General features: G+C 60.5%; 1 protein-coding gene across 5 annotated transcripts in view; it reads right to left on the minus strand.

Moving 5' to 3' along the window:
* Positions 1–7,681, minus strand: part of ZNF710 (zinc finger protein 710) — a 28,289-nt gene extending 20,608 nt beyond the window's left edge. Inside the window, exon 1 of one of the 5 annotated variants that reach the window (XM_068696090.1) lies at positions 7,336–7,681. The gene's annotated coding sequence lies outside the window, so the exon portion shown is untranslated. Of the gene's footprint in view, positions 1–3,526; positions 5,371–6,633; positions 6,801–7,335 lie in introns of those variants that run through there. The other 4 variants (XM_068696099.1, XM_068696093.1, XM_068696091.1 and 1 more) reach the window with 4 other exon arrangements.
* Positions 7,682–10,677: the final 2,996 nt, after the last annotated feature.

Raw genomic sequence — 10,677 nt, forward strand, 5'->3', positions numbered from 1 at the left:
GTGTGCTCCAGGCACTTAAAGGATGGAAAGCCCAGAAAAATCTGCCCGCAGTGAAATGAATATTTGGGACAAGAGGGAATGGCCTCAAGTTGCACCGGGGGAGGCTCAGGTTGGAAATTAGGAGAAAATTCTTCTCAGAAAGAGCAGTCAGGCATTGGGATGGGCCCATGGAAGGTGGTGGAGTCACCGTCCCTGGGGGCATTCAAGGAAAGGTTGGGCGTGGTGCTTGGGGACATGAGTGGTGGTAGGGAGTGGCTGCAGGGCTTGGAGGGCTTTTCCAAGCTTAATGATTCTGGGGCCACTTGTGCCCCGCAGCACCCACACCAAGGGGCTGGTGGTGCCCCTGGCAGCTCCCCATTGCCCCCCACCCGGCCCCACACAGCCCGGAGCAGAGGGAACCGAGCTGGGAGCGGGTGGCAGTGCCAGCCCCGCACCGCACGGGCAGAGCTCGCTGGCTAACGGCATGGAAAATGCAGCGGATAAGCTGCTGGCCGTGCTGGGGGGAGGCTGGAAATGTTTGTATTTTACTAGTCTTTATAAATATTTGATACCTTTTATACCATGGCCACAAGGCTGCTTTTATCTAACGCATTTTCCCCTTGCTTTGGCAACTGCAAGGGCCTGCTTGAACTACCTCCAGTCCGCATTTTCAAAACAATATGCATAATTGCTATATTTTGCACTCTTTCTTCTTACAGCAAGAAAGTCCTATAAATATACAGAATATTCAACTGTTGAAATAATTTGCTTATATGTGTCCCTTGTTGATAATCATAAAATGAAACCAAACCACTCAAAACCCCCCAATAAATCAAGGCTTACTCTCTGCAGATGAGTTCTGCAATTACCCTGATGGGCTTCTGAAGCACATGCTGAATGGCCAAAGCATAAAACGGGGAAGGAGAAGAAGAAATTCAACAAAGGGGCTTGGCACCACTGACAAAAAGGCTCCACAGTTCTGTCTTCTGGACAGTAATTTTCCCCTGGAGCGTGCCAGTGCCTCCAAGCTCAGGCCCTCAGCCCACAGCCCCCTGGGGAAGCAGCCGGGGGCTGAGCGTTGGCCACGCACGGGCACAGGCTGCAGGACGAGGCGCTTCGTAACCGCACAACAGCCAACAGGAACGCGTTACCGACAGCTACAGGGGACTGACAGGAGGCAAACAAAGAAGGACAGGTCAATCAATGCCTGAAAATTATAACTCTCCGGTGGTGCAGAGAAATGAGATTGCAACCAGCCACGTATGGAGCTATTGAAGCTCAAGTCTTGTGCTGACCCGTTTGCAATGGCCGGAGGGCGAGCGCTGGAGAGCGGCAAGGCTTCCATCAGGGACCAGCGCGAACCTCACCATCTTTGGGTCCAGCTCCCCAGAATATCCCTTCTTAAATAACAATTCGTGTTTCCCAACAGCAGGCGGCTGGACCGGGCCTGGGACACACCCGGCAAAGCTCAGCACCTGCTTACGAGACCCTGAGGAGGCCACGGACCGGCAGGGATGGCACCTGCCTGCCTCCTGCATGGACCCGGCTCTGGTCAGCAAGCCATGGCCAAAATTTCCATTCAACTCTGTCCCCAGCACTAACATCTGAGCCCTGGCTGGCACCTGCAAGTGGGAAGCAGCGGGAGAGCCGAGACAGAGCCGCGGTGACACTGTGCCAGAAAGGCGAGGTGAAGGAGAGGGACGGGTAGGGTGCTGAACGGCCGCACGTCAGAGCGCTGGCATCCTTCTCTTACTCATTGAGAGAAAGAGAACAGCATATTAAATTTTAAACAAAGGCCTCCCCATGGGAAAACCTCCAAACACCGTCCTCCAGCTCTCTTTTATTTCCAGCCCTGCTCGTGCTGAGCTCACACAAGCCGAGGCACCGCTCTAGAACGAAACCCGCAGCTGGACGGAGCCGGGGCTCTGCAACGGGGACCCCGCGCACCCCAACCCTCTGCTGGGGGAGTGAGGGCAGGAGGGGAAGAAATGGGGAGCCCCTGGAGAAATGAACATTGGAGAGAAAATAACAGGGAAAGGAGGGACCTTGATAAATGCCAGGGAAGCACTGGGGAGCGATGCAGTGCTGAGAGAAGGGGCAGAGAGGGGAGAAGCGACCTGGCCACATGGCGCAGGCGCACGGGGAAGTGCTGCTGCTGCCAAACAGGACAGCCAAACCCAGGGGACAGATGCACCCCAGGGATGGACATACCCTGGGGCTGCTAGCACTCAGCCCCTGCCAGCTGCTGGCTTCTGCCTCAGCTGCTCCTGGCCTCATCCCGTGAGCCCCGGGACCTCCCCACGTACTGCTGCGGGGCACGGTGCAGGCGTGGAACCAGGCTTTCATACAGACAAACCATGGAAGTAAAGCCCTGAACATGTCCATGCGCTGCTTCCTAGTCAACGTACATCCCTCCCCAAAACTGGCGCGCTGAGATAAAAGCTGTAGAGCACAGACTGGCGTTCCCTAGGTCAAAGCTCCCAGTGCCTGCCATGTGCCTGGCTGCAAGCAGCATGGAAGGGCGCATGGGGGCACACAGACTGTGCTGCAGAGCCACTGGAAAAAGATGAAGAATGGAGTTTTGATTTTAACTGAATTTACTCATTTCAGTTGCTCTGTGTCACAGAATTAATTTAAAATACACTTGCCCTGCGACTCACTTTTCTTGCTGCAGTACTGAAGCCCCGAAGCACACGCAGCCGTTCCATTTTTAAGCTGTTTTCAGGCCAGCACGGTGCTGGCTGCTGGGCACTTCTACCAGCCTGGGGTTTGGAGCTGCCACTGCTGCCCCAGCCCCCCCACTCCCTGCCGCCCCCACGCCACGGCCCCAGCCCCCAGCTCCTCTTCATCAGCCTCACCTTGCACAAGGCTCCTGGCCCAACAGCGCAGCCCCAACCTGCTCCGCTCACCTCTCCCGCCCACCCGTCTGCCCAACCACCACCATCCCAAAGCTGCAGGAACTCCAGCTGGCAAATGTTCTCCACCAAAACTCGTCTCCTTGCACGTCTCCTTCCCCAGCACTGCACGGCGGGGAGGAGTGGGGCAGCACTGTGCATCCCCTGCTCTGCACAACCCTACTGCACAGACAGCTGGCGTCCTGCCCTCCTGTGCTCCACTTTTCCAAGAAGAAAGCACCGCTGCACGGGAGCCCTCCCGGGCTGCCACCCTCCTGCCATCCTGCCCGCGTTCCCAGCCGTGGCTGCACACCGAAGCCCTTCGCCTGCCCGAGCTGCCAGCAGCAATGCTCAGGTCCGCTTTGTGGTTTAATTTAGTTAACTTTTAACCTCGGAAGGTGACAAATAGTTACAAAATTTCTTCCTTTGTACATTATTTCTCAGCTACTGACTTGGAATTTCCTCTGCCACTGCACTCCCCGTCCCGCGGTGCGGATTCCCTAGTTCCGAGTAACTTCTGGAACAAAACTGACGAATTTAACCGTAGAAAGGGCTTCACTCATGTGCCCACCTCCCTGCCCACACCAGACAAACGCTGCTGAGCGGTGCCAGGCCCGGTGCAGCCCCGCAGTGCCCGCGCCGCGGTGATTTACCTCCATTTACCTCGGTTTAATTTCGCATCTTGCTTCTGCAGTGCCTCTTGTGCTCCCCCAGTTCCTGGACTATTTCACTTTTTACTCCCAAACTATGCGAGATTTGTAAAATTCCAGCCGAACTTTCTACAAGCTTTTTCCTCTCCCCACGCAGAAGTAATTCAGACACCGCCCTTCTACCTCAGTTTCTCTGTTATGAAACTAGAGGTGGCCTGGGAGGGAAGGGAGAGTGGGAAGTTGGGTTTCTTCTTCCCACTTGAGAACATTCACAGAAACTCAGAAGACCTGACGTTTAAAAAAGAGAAGCTTCCCGCCCGCTCACTTCTCCTTTACTAAAAAGACTGTGATATCTTGTGAGGGCCGTTACAGAAACGGGGAGGGAAATGGGAGGACGGCGTTATCACAAGCGCTACGAGGAAGCTGTGTACTTTCCAAAGAAGTTTTGAGGCAGGTTGCTTACATGTTGTTTCTATTTCTGTTGTTAAAATGCCCTATTGTCATTCAAATGACTGTCAGACAGCTGAGAGCAAAGACCACCATGGGGAAAATTTAAAATCACCCTCTGTCCCCCTCAATTTAAAGTTTGAGAAAGAAAATGCATTGCTTGCTTGTTCTCCAAGCAGGCCTCCATCAAAATCAAGGGGAAGAAGAGTGACGGTTGCTTAATTTCTCAAATAAAAAATCCTCCGCGATTCACACTCCAGTGAGAGTACTCCTGAACACCACCCTGTATTTCACTCCATTGCCATATACATTTATTTTTTTAGGGAACCGCAGCTAGAGGCAGGCAGGCTGAGTTGGCCCTGCCTCTCCGAGCACCAAAGTCACCGTGTGGCACCACGGCGTGGTTGTGAGAAGGACCCAGGGTGGGAGTGAGAGCATTGCACAGGGGTGGAGCAGGGAAATGCAGAATGGCAGGACAGGGAAAAGCCCCTCACAACTCGATCCCAGCCCCGTGTCTCAAGGTCCAGCTGCACTGGAAAGCAAAAGTCCCATGGGGACGGTGGCTGCTGGCCACCCCAGGCAAGGCAGAAAGGAGACGACCGCAGCTCCTCAGACACATCTGAGCCACCCAGTGACTTTCTTCCTGCCAAAGCTGCGGCTGTCTCCATGGCAAGCCAGCCCTGGGCAGGTATTTGGAGACATTTCATTTGCTGCCATCAGTGTTCATGTGGCCACAGCACCCCTGTCTCAGGCTGGGTGGGCTCTGTGGGCACAGGGCAAAGCTGTGGTTCCTGTCTGCCTGTGCTTAACAGCTTGCAGGATGAGATGTAAAAGGTCAAGGAAAACCAAAACCCATGGCAGGTAGTGGAGGGAAAGGGGAGCAATGGTCATAAAATTGTAGGAAACCCTCCGATCCAGCCAGGCAGCAGCAGCATGCACAACTCTCTGCTTACTCTGCCTCCCTGCCTTATTCTTTTGGCCCTGATTTGGCAAAATATCCAAGTACACGACTGCTTCGGCTGAAATTAAGACTGCTTCAGCAGATGTTGAATTGGAGCCTACCTCGCAGCACCAGGAAGCATGCAGAGACACGGCCTGTATCAGCACGGCACGTTTGCCTCTAACGCTCACTTTGGGCCGTATGCTGGCATGCCCCTTGCAGTACAAACCCATTGTATTGCCTGCTCATTAACATTTCTAGCTGTTCGGTACAGGACAACATTTGTGCTCATCCCTCCCCACACTGTTTCCTAAGCTAATTTATAAACAAAAAGCCTTCTTTGCATTTCAGTCCAATAAAACCAACTAAAAATACCTTCTCAGAGATTAACCCAACCCTAGCGATGTCAAAAGAAACAAGCAGACCCATTACTTGAGCACTGTGGAAGAAGGCTCTCCCTCTATCCACCACAGGCACCTACTTTTGAGCCCCTGAATTCCCTCCTAAGATCAGGTTGGGAATGTTTCTCGGTGTGCATCTGAGCCCAAGTTACTATAATCTAACACACCCCTTTATGGGGAGATAAGGTGCTCAGTGTCCACAGAGGGCATTCATTTAAGCCTGCTGGGAGAACAAGCAGCCTCAGCATCAGACTTATTTAGCCCCTATCTCTGGTGGCTCTCAGTTACAAGAACTTGCCAGACTCCCATGACTGCTCCCTGCGAGTGGGGGGGCGCGCTCCCATGCCTCTGCTGGCAGGGAACGCGGTGCCACAGCTGCTGTTCCTCAACTCACTGCCCGAAGGCCGTTACCCCCGAAGGGCTGCGCAGGGGGTGGTGAAACCAGTGCCCCTGCTCATGACTTCCCTGAGGTTTCCCCAGGAGCGCCGTGCTTTGAGGGTCTCCCACTAACCTGAGGCGCATTCATAGCAAGGTGATGGCCAGGCCAGATGGCCCGCACAAACCAGACTGGAACTGTGCTTACTGGAACGGCGCTTACTGGAAGCGCAGAGCGCACCAGCTCATCAGGCTGGTTCCCATCAGTGACACCCAGCAGCAAACGAGCTGAACTCGTCCCTGCTGCGTGGGGCAGCGTCCTCCTGCCTGCAGCCCCGGGACGGGTTGTGCGGCTGGGTGCTGGGCGCGGTGAGAAGTTCGGCTCCTCGGATGCCATCTTCCCCTTGCATCATCCCACCTTCCCTTCCCACACGGAGTGCTGACAAAGGAGCTACTAATGATTGACTAATTAATTAATTGTAACTAATTCAACCGCCGCATCCTGCTGATTCTCAGGAGCTACCAAGGGGCCGCACAAAGTTCCGAGAGCCGCTCTCCCTGGCCCGAAGCGCGACCGAGCAGGCGCTGCCCGGACAGAGCCGGGGGCCCGGGCCCGGCCCCTCCCGCGGCTCCGCAGCCCCCGGGACGCCGGGGCACAAAAGGAGCGAAGCCCCGGGGTCCGCCCGGCCCCGGGGGTGGCCTCTCCCTCCCGGGCACGGCTCCCCGGGGATCCCCGCTTATTGCCCCTCCCGCCCCCGGGGCCGGTCCCTTCTCGCCGGAGGTGCCGGTGGGCGCCCCGCAGGTCCCCACCCGGGCAGCGGCGGCGGCTCGGCCGCCACCCCCAGCAGCCCCGCGACCGCTCCCAAACTCGGGGCAGCCTCGCCGGGGGCAGGCGGCTCCGTGCCCCCCCCCGGCGCCCCGTGCCGGCCCCCCGCAGCGGCGCCTACCTGCCGGCTCTCCTCGCCCCTCGGGGCCGCGCGGTGCAGCCGCAGCCCCGCGGCTCCCCCCGGACACCGGCGCGGGACGAGCGGGTGACAGGCGGGGGCGGGGGGGGGACGGCGACGACACTCGCGACAGCGCCGCGCGCGCTGCCAGCCGCGACCGGCCCCGGGGGCGCGGGGGGGGTCCCGGCAGCGCCCCCCCGTCCCCCGCCGCGCGGCCCCGGCCACGCGCGTTCCCGGCACGCCCCCCCTCTCCCCCCGCTCCCGCACCCGCACCCCCCCGGCCTCCCCCGGCCGCCGCGCCCGGTGCCGGTGCGGGGTCCCGGTGCGGGATCCCGGTGCGGGGCCGCCGCCCCCCGCCGCTCCCTCCTCAACAGGTACGTGAGCGGAGCGGCCCCGCACCGTGCCGGGCCGAGCCGTGCCGGGCCGCCCCCGGCCCCTCTCCCCTCCCCGCCCCGCCGCAAGTTTGGCGGCCCCGCGGCCGCGGAGAAAGTTTGCGAGCGGCGGCGGCGAAACTTGTGGGCGAGCAGCGGGGCGGGCGGACCCACGTGCGGACCGGGCACCGCCGGCGCCCCGCTCCCTCCCTCCCTCCCGCCGCCATCGCTCCCGGCCGGGCGCGGGGAAGGTGGAAGCGGGCGGGCGGGCGACATGTTGGCGGCCCCGGGCGCGGGCCTGCGGCCCCGGGGGCGCGGGGCGGCGGGGACTCACCGTGCGCTCCCGCGGCGGCTCCGCAGGGCGCGGGGCGGCGGCGGCGGCGGCTGCGGGCCCGTGGGCCCGGCGCTGGGCGCGCAGGAAGGAAGGAAGGAGGGAATGAGGCAGGCTGACGTGAAGGGATGCAAAACAGCTCCTCCTAACTCGGCCGGGAGCGAGGAGCGCGGCGGCGGCGGCGGGGCCCTTTATCTCGCCGCCGTGCCCCCGCGTCCCCCCCGCCGCGCCCGGACAAGTTTCCCGGGCTCCGAGCGGCTCCGAGCGGCCCCGCGCCCCCCGCCCGGCCCGCTCCGGCCGCCGGCTCTGCCCGGAGCCGGGCCCGCCCCCGGCACCGGCCGCGGGGAACAAAGCTGCGGGGCGCGGCTCGCCCGCCGGGGCCGCGACGCTGCCGGGAGCGGGGGCGGCCGCCGACCGCCGGGACCCCCGCGCCGAGCCCGGGCCGGCGCTGGCCGCGACCACCTGTGGCGGAGCGGCCCCGGCCCGCGGGGCGCAGCGGGACAGCGAGCAGCCGCCGCCGGCGGCCCCGGCCCCGGGTGTGCGTGGGGACGCGCCCCCCGTGTGCGGGGCCTGCTGCCCGCCGGGGCTCCGGGGGCCGCTCCCCTGCTCCCCGGCCGGGGGCACAGCACCGCACGTGGCTGCCCGTGGGGCTCGCCCCCGGCGCGCGTCCCCCGAGCCCTGCCCCGGCGCCGGGCGGCAGCTGGGCATCGCCGTCCTGTCCGCACGGTGGGGCCCTCGGGCCGGGGTGTACCGCGGGGAGCTCGGCTCTCCCCTGAAGGGAAGGCCGGCCGCCCCTCGGTGGGCAGAATTTCCCGTATTCCCCAAACCCCAAAGCATGCCGTGGTTGGGGGTTGCTGTTCAGGCCCCCTGGAGGTGGCAGGGGTGGGTGGAGGGGCTCTGGGGAGCGGGAGGGGGCTGCAGTGGCAGGAAGGGGGCACAGGGTGGTGGCAAGGAGTGGTGATGGCTGCCAGGCGCCTTGTGGCTGCTGCCAGGGGACAGGGGCTGCGATGGGAGAGGAGGAGAAGGTGAGGGTCTTCTCCTGCAGGGAGCAATGGAAGAAGGAGCGAAGGCAGCAGGGATTCAGCTGATGCATGTGAAGGCAGAGACTCATCTCCATGGAAGCAGAGGGAGCTGGACAGACTAATCACAGCGAAGAGTTTGTCTGAAAATGCAGTCCTTTGTCTCGCAGACAGACTTTTCATTTTCATTATTTTTTTTTGTGTTCTTAGGTGAAAACTGATGTTGCCAATACACCCAAACTCTCAGTGATCATGGTTATCACTTCACATATCTACAGTGCGTGTGGAGTGCTGGTCCAGCAACCCTGGATTATCATTTCTGCTCTCTGACTGGCCTGGTTCAAAGCTCTGCCAGAAACCAGACCCATCTGATGCAAATATTCATGGCACTGACACTCTCCTCCTTGTGCTTGCAATCCTTGCTCACTGCGTGGGCTTTGTTAAGGATGGAATTTGCCTGTGCAAATATTTGCAAATATTAAAGGATCACCAGTAGGGCTGAAGCAGACTGGTGTCCCCCCGCGCAGTACAGGGGGCGCAGAAGTGGCTGGGGAAGGATGGGGACGCTCGCACAAGTGGTGCAGGGATGGCAGCGGTGGGCATGGGGCGAGTACGGGTGGCCCAGACCAGGAAGGGCGCTGGGGCAGGAGGGGCAGCGGCTGGGGAGCCGGGCGGCCTGCTGGGGAGCAGCCCCTCGGCCAATCGGCGTGCGCGGACAGGGGCCCCTGGGCAGCGGCAGCCAATGGCGCCCTGCGGACACGATCCGGCAGCGCCCTGACAGCCCCACCGCAGCCGTGGGGCCCGCGGTGGTGTCACCCTGCTGGGCCGCGGAGCTGCACCGCAGCCGCTCGCTCACTGCCCCTCCTCAAAGGAACGGGGAGAAGGTACGATGGAAAAGGGCTCCAGGGTTGAGATAAGGACAGGGAGATTGCTCACCAATTACTGTCATGGGCAAACCAGACTCAGCATAGGGAGATTAATGTAATTTATTGCCTATTACTAACAGACTAGTGCGGTGAGACACTGAAAGCAAAGTACCCCCCCCCCCCCCATCCATCCTACCTCCTCTCCCTGAGTAGTGCAGGGGAACAGGGATTGGGGGGCAGCCCATAACACTTCATCTGCCACTCCTTCATGGTCCCTCTCTGCCCTGGCTCCCTGTGGGGTCCCTCCCACGGGATGCCGTTCTTCCTGAACTGAGCCTGCAGGGGCTGCCCACAGGCAGCAGCTCTTCAAGCACTGCTCCCACATGGCTCCATCCCACAGGGTCCATCCCACAGGAACAAACTGCTCCAGCATGGGTCCCCCACGGGTGGCAGGTCCCCCCAGACCTCCTGCTCCTGCGGAGGCTCTCCATGGGCCGCAGCCTCCTCCAAGCCACATCCACCTGCTCCACCAGGGGCTCCTCCACTGCAGAACTTCTGCTCTGGTGCCTGGAGCACCTCCTGCTCTCCTTCACTGACCTTCATATCTGTGGGATTGTCTGTTTTTCACTTCTCTCTTCCCAGCTGCTTTTGCGTGGCATTTTTTTCCCCTCCATGTTTTAACCACACTCTCCCAGAGGCCCACCCAGCTTCACTCCCTGGCTCAGCTCTGGCCAGCAGCGGGTCCCGTTTGGAGCTGGCTGGAGCTGGCTCTGATCTCATGGGGGGCAGCTGCTGGGCTCTGCTGGCAGGGGGCACTGCTGCACCTCGGCCATCGCACCCGGCACACGGCGGGGATGCCTCAGCCAATGGCGAACCGCAGCCATGAGCCTTGCAGGAGCCTCGCAGCCTCAGCCAATCACAACGTGCAGATATGATCCTTCAGCAGGCTCGTAGCCACAGCCAATCAAAATGAGCAGATATGATTCGTCAGTGGGCCCGTAGCCACAGCCAATCAAAACGTGCGGATATGATCCCGTATCAGCCTCTCTGCAGCAGCCAATCAAACCTTGCAGTTGCGATCCTTGCAGCAACCTGCCCATCTAAGCCAATCAAATCGGGCAGACGTGACCTTTACAGGAGCCTTTCAGCCTCAGCCAATCAAAATGTGCAGCCATGATCCTTGAGGCAGCCCAGAAGCCTCAGCCAGTCAAAATTAGCAGCCATTATCCATGCAGCAGCCTCACAGCCACAGTCAGTCAAAGCATGCGGACACGAAGCTCACAGGAAGCTCGCACTGTCAGCCAATCACAGCAGGCTGCAGCAATGCCCACGGTGGCTGAGCAGCCTCAGCCAATCATCTTGAGCTCCCATCGGAGCTCCCAGGCTCAGCCAGTCCAAAGATGCAGGCATGGTTCTCCAGCGGGCTCACATCCCAGCCAGCCACAGCTTAAGGCCATGGC

The sequence above is a fragment of the Anas acuta genome, chromosome 12, assembly GCF_963932015.1.
Source record: "Anas acuta chromosome 12, bAnaAcu1.1, whole genome shotgun sequence".
NCBI lineage: Eukaryota > Metazoa > Chordata > Aves > Anseriformes > Anatidae > Anas > Anas acuta.